A 6,000-nucleotide genomic window follows, 5' to 3' on the forward strand; every position below is an offset into this window, starting at 1 on the left:
AGCAACCCTATCCCACGCGGGGGGCCGATTGGCACGATCGTGGGGAGGCCGAAAGGCCCACCCGTGACTAGTTCCCGGCATTAGTCCGAGAGGGTCACGACGGGATTGTCCGTCCGGTGGGCGACGTGCCGCGATTCGAGTTACGTGGCCGCTCGCACGCCGGCGGGCGCGAATCCGCAACAATATTATTACTCTGGTAGGAAATCTAATTCAAACTCTAAGAAAATTTCGCAATCATTTTAATTTTCGAGAACAACCATCAGAAAACACGATTCGGAACTTGACTGCTCCTTTTGAGTCAAAGGGGTCTGTTCATGACTCAGATTTTAAAAGATGATGATGGTGATGCAGGTGTCTGTGACTGGTGAGCGATTCAGGTCAATGCTGGAAAATTTGTTTCCGGAAGTGAAAAATTTATCAGAAATGTGGTTCCAGCAAGATGGAGCTGCAGTCCATACTGCGAGGCCAACAATGGACTTCAGGACAGTTTTTGGTAATCGTAAAATTTCAAGATCCGGAAACATGAATTGGCCTCCACGTTCACTAGATTTAACGACCACAGATTCCTTTTTTCGATGGGGGTACCTTGAAGATCGCGTATATATCGACGAGCCACAGAAACTACCAGAGGAATTGAAAAACAACATTTCCAAGGAAATTTCAGTGATTGATCAAGGGATCTTGGCCCCTGTGATGGATCACGTTTTGAAAAGAGCAAGACTTTGCGAAGAAGCCAATGGGGGCCATATGCAGGACATTATTTTTCTCAATTAATCTAAAAATAAAATTCCAGTAATGAAACTGCCATTTTAAATTAATTTCATTATAATATTTAAAAAAAAGAAAACCTTCAGTGAGTTTTGGCCCACCCTATATATAACTAGCAAATATCACCTATCACTTTGCTGACAGGAATATTGAGAAGGGGGAAAAAGAGGGGGGAGAGAAAGAGAGGGAGAGGGGTGGGGAGGTGGTGGGGGAAGAGACAGGAAGGAGGGGAGCGAGGAAGGGGAAGGGGTGAGAGGAAAGGAAAGCAGACGTGTTGAGGAGGGTTAATTACGATTCATACCATCCCATCAAAATGCTTCTGCATATAACAGTGAAGATGGAAACAAAATAATGTCTGAAATCCATTTTCTCCTGGTCATACTATAAATACCACCCAGAGACAAACACTCCTGTCCAGACATAAACACTGCTCAGATACAATTGGAGACAAAAACCACCATGATGCATCTGGAGACAAGCTGTCCAGAGACACACACTGGCTGGACATAAAAACCACCTGGACATGTCCAGAGACAAATACCGCTTGGACACATCCAGAAACAAACACCATCCAGACATAATGACCGCCTGGACAAAGAGAGATGTGTGTGTGAGTGAGTGAGTGAGTGAGAGTGAGAGTGAGAGTGAGAGTGAGAGTGAGACAGAGACAACTCCCATCATACCTTCTATTTTTGATAATGTATTAAATCATGCACATCTTAACTTAAATTTAACATGTCCACCAACCAGCACGACAACCCCACTCACCTCTGAATCAAACTGTTGTTCAAACATTCAAACGGTTATTTATAAACGGTTCTTTTTTTACCGGCTTTCTTGTCGCCTAGCAACCATTGAAGGAGGTTTGAATGGTATGTGTAGTGTGTATGTATGTATATATATATATATATATATATATATATATATATATATATATATATATATATATATATATATATATATATATATATATATATATATATATATTTGAGGTTTCTCGCCGGCGCGTCGCCACGAGCACGACCCTCGATGAAGCAGTGGGGCTGTCTCGGCTCGATCGCCCGGAATTTACAGATGGATCATTCCATGTCAAATCATCAAAGAATCTGCAGTCATCTCTCAGATTTTTGTAAAACTTTGGGAACCAATTGGGACCCATGAAAAACGGCAAGAACTCAAATATTTTTGCTAACAGTCTCTTAATTAGTGAGATACAGACTAACGAACTTTGGACTAATTAGCACGACGTCGCGAATTCAAATGGCCATATCTCTAAAAGTACAACACCTAGAGAGCTGGTTTTGGTGTCATTTTAAAGGTATTTTCACGTACCTCCAACCACAAAAAAAGTTATCACAAAATATAAACTTCAATCGTGAATCCCCCCAAAAAATGTATCCTTCAAATTTCCTCAAATTCATCCCAGAGGTACCTTATGATGTCAAGAAGCTTCCACATAAATTTTGTGATGGGCACTCCAATAGTTTCTGAGATATAAGCAATAATGTACATGTACGTATGGCATATAGGTTCGAAAATCAGTATTTGTAATGTATTATACAATCAATAAGTGAGTTCAAGTACACAGTGTTCACTAACCTGACTTAGGCTTTCAATTTCCTCTTCAATGCAGCAACAGCAGCACTTGTTTCTTCCCCTCAGGCCCAGTTGAAAATGAAAGTATATGATACTTCAAAGCAATTGATGGTCGTTCCCTGTGTTCCCTGTCATGGCTCGGTTAGAATGATGTATAATACTGTTACGTTTGAGGGGGGGGTATGCATTCAAAGGGTAATTAGGATGTTTAATTAGGTATGCCATGCTGTTCGAGTTTACCAGGATCTCGATGTAATAAGTGGCAATTCAGTGGTGATAAGTTGTCTAGTAAATGTTCATTTCTTCAAGGGGGGAAATGATAATTGTCACGTAATTAGATAGGGACATGGGATAGGGTAAGTGTGTCTGCGTAAACCCCTTTTGGTATTCTCTGGAGACTGGCCATGACATCACTGGACAGTGCAGCGGATGGCTCCGCCCCGTGATCACGATTGGCAGAAGGCGACGGCGGTGGGCCAATAAACGGCTCGATTGGAAGTGACGAGGACAGGAGGATAAAATGGTTCTGTTCGGGGTCGAAAAGGAAAAGGAAAAGGAAGAGGAAGAAGATCGGGACAAAAACGATCGTGTTTTTTTGGTGGGGAAGCTGTTGCGCGGAGAGCGTCCTTGTTGTTGTGCTGATTCGATCGTGTTCTTCATCATGTCTTGTAGCCTTGCGGAGCCTCGTGCCTCACCTTGGTTGGCTCTGGGGTTCTGCTGACTCGGAGTACGGGGTCGAACGGCGGGCGGACCTGCCTCCCTCTCCTGCTCGCAACTTGGCGCCAGAACTGGTTTCCTGGCGGCTGTGAGCGGACTTGGGCCAAGACCAGGAGGTCGACAGCACCACGGTTTCTCCTGCCCCCCTGACGAGAGCAAGGCCAGCTCGTCCGACGCCGATCCAGGGATAGTTGCGTCCACACCACGGTCAGCCTGACCACCAGAAATAGCTACGTTGTGTGTGTGTGTGTGTGTGTGTGTGTGTGTGTGTGTGTGTGTGTGTGTGTGTGTGTGTGTGTGTGTGTGTGTGTGTGTGTGTGTGTGTGTGAACTTGGCGTCTTAGAGGGATTGAGATCTGTATATTCATTGGAATTGTCTGTGTTTTCCCCACGCCCGATCCCACACCATCCCGTCGAATCGCTCCGGATCCCTTTTCTTGCCGAGTTGTTATTTCTGGTTAATAGTAAAAACAAATAAACATCATCAACTCAGTGAAAAGTGACTCGTGCCACCTTCCTCGTCCCGTTTGCGGTAGAGCGATTAGAACCGCCATGTTTGGGTTATAAATAAATAAACCGCCTCCATCGTTTCGGCTCATTCTACGTTGGCGGGACTGTTCAAGTCCCGTGGACGTCACAATACATTACAAATACTGATTTTCGAACCTATATGCCATACGTACATGTACATTATTGCTCAAATCTCAGAAACTATTGGAGTGCCCATCACAAAATTTATGTGGAAGCTTCTTGACATCATAAGGTACCTCTGGGATGAATTTGAAGGATACATTTTTTTGGGGATTCACGATTGAAGTTTATATTTTGTGATAACTTTTCTTGTGGTTGGAGGTAGGAAAATGTTGCCCAGACAAATTCGTAGGGCATGAAAATACCTTTAAAATGACACCAAAACCAGCTTTCTCGATGTTATACTTTTAGAGATATGGCCATTTGAATTCGCGACGTCGTGCTAATTAGTCCAAAGTTCGTTAGTCTCTATCTCACTAATTAAGAGGCTGTTAGCAAAAATATGAGTTCTTGCAGTTTTTCATGGGTCCCAATTGGTTCCCAAAGTTTTACAAAAATCTGAGATGACTGCAGATTCTTTGACGATTTGACATGGAATGACCCAGATCGCCGACCCGGGTAAGCCCGGGTCGACGGGTCCTGGTAGTTTTAGGACCGGAATACGCCAATGGGGAGATCACGTGGGGTAGGGTTAATTGCTAACTTCAACTTCCTAAGTACCCACGTGATCCAGCTACCGGGGTACTTCACCCTCGGCGGAATTCGTACGGAAGCGAGCCGCTCAAGCGGCCTGTCCCGTGTGCATAGCCGAGCGGTGATATCGTCGAATTCCGCCGGCCCGATTATTTTGGGACCCTGGCAATGGTCGACTAATCCCTCACACGCACGACAGGCTCAGCCAATGAAGGAAACGACACGACGAGCTGAGTACATTTAACAATTGGGGTTTTTATTACAAATAATGAGGGAATTGTTAGGGAGCACGCGAGGGAAGATTTATACCGAATAAAAAGCAAATCAAATAATATACAGCACAGGCACTTATGGAACTTTACTACTTATTAGACGGGGCGCGCGCGCACGCACACACACACACGCACGCACGCACGCACACACACGCGCACACACGCACACACACACACCACACACACACACACACACGCCACACACACACACACACACACACACACACACACGCGCACACACGCGCACACACCACACGCACACACCACACGCACACACCACACACACGGACCCCCTGGGTCTATAATGGGACCTCCAGCCCTGAGGACAGTCGGGCTGAGGGTCAGGGTAGCTGGCTACCTGGCCACGAGCGCACAGCTGGACGTCCCCTGGTCGTGAGACTGGTGTCGCCGTCCCAGCCAGGCGGAAGGCGACGACGCGAAGCTCTGGGGCCGGGACGAGGTCGTTTTAGGATCCAAGGTGATGAGACGGGCAGAGAAGAAAAACGGGAGAAACAAGCAGGGAATGAACGACGACGAAATCTCCTCAGAACAGCGCTTTTTGCGTACGCTCTTTTAAAACCCTCATCCGTGGAAAAAAAACCCAGCCGACTCAGGAACCACCTTCCCTCCTCCCACTCAACGAACGCCTCTCTCCTCCCCACTCGCCCTCCCATTGGACCGGAGGCCCCATGTGACTCCTCGTCCGCTCCCGATTGGACAGGCGTGCGGTGGGCGTGGCAATCCCTCCCTTGGGCGGTCTCCAGCGGGGGGGGGGGCGTTCGTGGCTCCGCCAACGGCCTCTCCTCAGACCGCGTGGTGACAGGAGTGAAGCGAAGGCGAGGGCGATGCGATGCGGTGCGGTCGGCGGTGGAGTCGATGATGTAGTTTGTGGTGTAAAAAAAAAAAGTAACTTAAAACAACCTCACAGCGCAGGAACATTGAATTACCCATTAGACCAGGGTCGGGACCCTAACTGGCAACATGTACTTACCGATATAACTGAGCTTATAAGGCGTTTTTGGTCAGACTTTCACACAATTTGTTGCAGTCGAGTCTGAATCTGTGCCATTGACCATAAGAAAAACAATGGAAATAAAAATGAAGTCGGAGTTAAGGAAGGCCATGAGGCCATCCACCTCGAACATTTGAGAAGCCTCACGGTCCCCATACAAAATCTCGAAATGACCAAAATTCATCAAATTTCAACGGATTTTATGGAAATTGTTTTAGTCTCGTCTAAACCTACATTAGGCAGTACCAAAAGTGAAAACAGAAATCAAATGAAATTTAAGACAAAGTCATGAAGCCGCTTTGAAGCATATGGAAGCTCCTCATTTCACGTTGCTTTTCTATATTAATCCACAATACGACATAAAAACGTTAACAATACACCCGATTTTCACAAACCTTTCTGTACTCGAGTA

General features: G+C 46.1%; 1 protein-coding gene across 1 annotated transcript in view; it reads right to left on the minus strand.

Moving 5' to 3' along the window:
• LOC147008691 (uncharacterized) overlaps window positions 1–5,153 on the minus strand; it is a 30,872-nt gene extending 25,719 nt beyond the window's left edge. Inside the window, exon 1 of the mRNA XM_085863467.1 lies at window positions 4,935–5,153. The gene's annotated coding sequence lies outside the window, so the exon portion shown is untranslated. The remainder of the gene's footprint in view (window positions 1–4,934) is intronic.
• Between the last annotated feature and the right edge of the window lie 847 nt (window positions 5,154–6,000).

Source organism: Eptatretus burgeri, chromosome 18, assembly GCF_056783735.1.
Source record: "Eptatretus burgeri isolate ZD-2024b chromosome 18, Ebu_testis_v1, whole genome shotgun sequence".
Taxonomy (NCBI): Eukaryota; Metazoa; Chordata; class Myxini; order Myxiniformes; family Myxinidae; genus Eptatretus; species Eptatretus burgeri.